Source organism: Bison bison, unplaced genomic scaffold, assembly GCF_000754665.1.
Source record: "Bison bison bison isolate TAMUID 2011002044 unplaced genomic scaffold, Bison_UMD1.0 scf7180017850259, whole genome shotgun sequence".
NCBI classification, from domain to species: domain Eukaryota; kingdom Metazoa; phylum Chordata; class Mammalia; order Artiodactyla; family Bovidae; genus Bison; species Bison bison.
The window spans coordinates 17,221-18,623 of NW_011480832.1; positions in this window are offsets into that span (position 1 = coordinate 17,221).

Here is a 1,403-nt window from a genome sequence, read left to right on the forward strand (position 1 = left end):
GACAGTAAAGAATGCGGCAATGGCTGCAATGCAGGAGATCTGGGTTCGATCCCTGGTTGGGAAGATTCCCTGGAAAAGGGAATCTTCTACCCACTCCAGTATATTCTTGCCTGGAGAATTCCACGGACAGAGGAGCTCAGCAGGCTGCAGTCCATGGGTTCACAAAGAGTCAGACATGACTGAGCAACTAACACACACATATATACACTAGTAGACATAAAAACTGTTCATAGTAGCATTGTCTGTAATAGCCCTAAACTACAAACAACCCAAATATCCATCTAGAATATAACTGATTTTGTTAGATTCATACAATGGCACACTATACACTAGTGAAAATGAACAAATTTCACCAACGTGCAATAACATGGATAAATCTTCATCCCGAGGAAAAGAAGTTACAACAAAAGAATCCATTCTGGATAATTCAACTTACATTAAGTATTTTTAAACAGGAAAAAATGAAATTGCACTATTTAGAGATACACACAAGAGTGGTAAGACTTTTTTTTTTTTTTTAAAAAAGAAGAGATAAAATTCAAGATAGTGATTTTAGGGGCAGTGGCGGAGGGGGTGGTGATTTAGAAGTGACATATGGGCAGCTTCCGGAGTCCTGGTAATTAACGTTTTCTTTCTTGGGCTGAAAGGGATTGCATGAGTAGCCTCTTTACAGTATTTTATGAGAATCCATTCCTATTTTTATGTACTTTCCCAGTGTATCTATTTCACAATTTAAAGTATTTCTCAAGACTGTGACTTGCAGGCTGACTTTGGGAACCACTGCTGTGATCTAACTACTAGAAGCAGCCAAGACAGACGATCTCATTTCCTCAGTAATTTGAAACCTGTGAATCTGAATGCCTTTTATACATTATTCGATGACATTAATGATGAAGACTGATTGATGAACCTGTATCTGTAAAACTATTTGTTCCTGAGAATTTCAAAATTGGGCCTTTTGTTCACTGAAGAATGTAATCCACATACAAATAATAATGATATAGCTGGCCAGTTAATTGCAATAACTACTGACATTTAATGAGTAGATGAATGTAGCAGACACAAAAGGATACAGCAACTCTTACCAAGAGCTATGATTAAAATGCCCCTGATTCGAGTGGTCGCAAACAAGAATGCTGCCACAGATGCTGCATAATTATTGCTCTGAAATAATTCAAGGTTCAGATGCTTAGAATGTATCATCTTTCAATACTCAACCCACTTCTATTCAGGCTGACTGAGTAAAGAGACTGGGAACAGATGGAATGCATTTCTCTTGCTATCAGGAATGTGTGCATTGCTGTTTTTCATATCAATTAGCTTTATATAGTCATAGGCAGTAGTTAATTGGATTAGCTCTATTTTACTATGGAGGAAATTGGCTCAGGCAAGTTAAATAACTT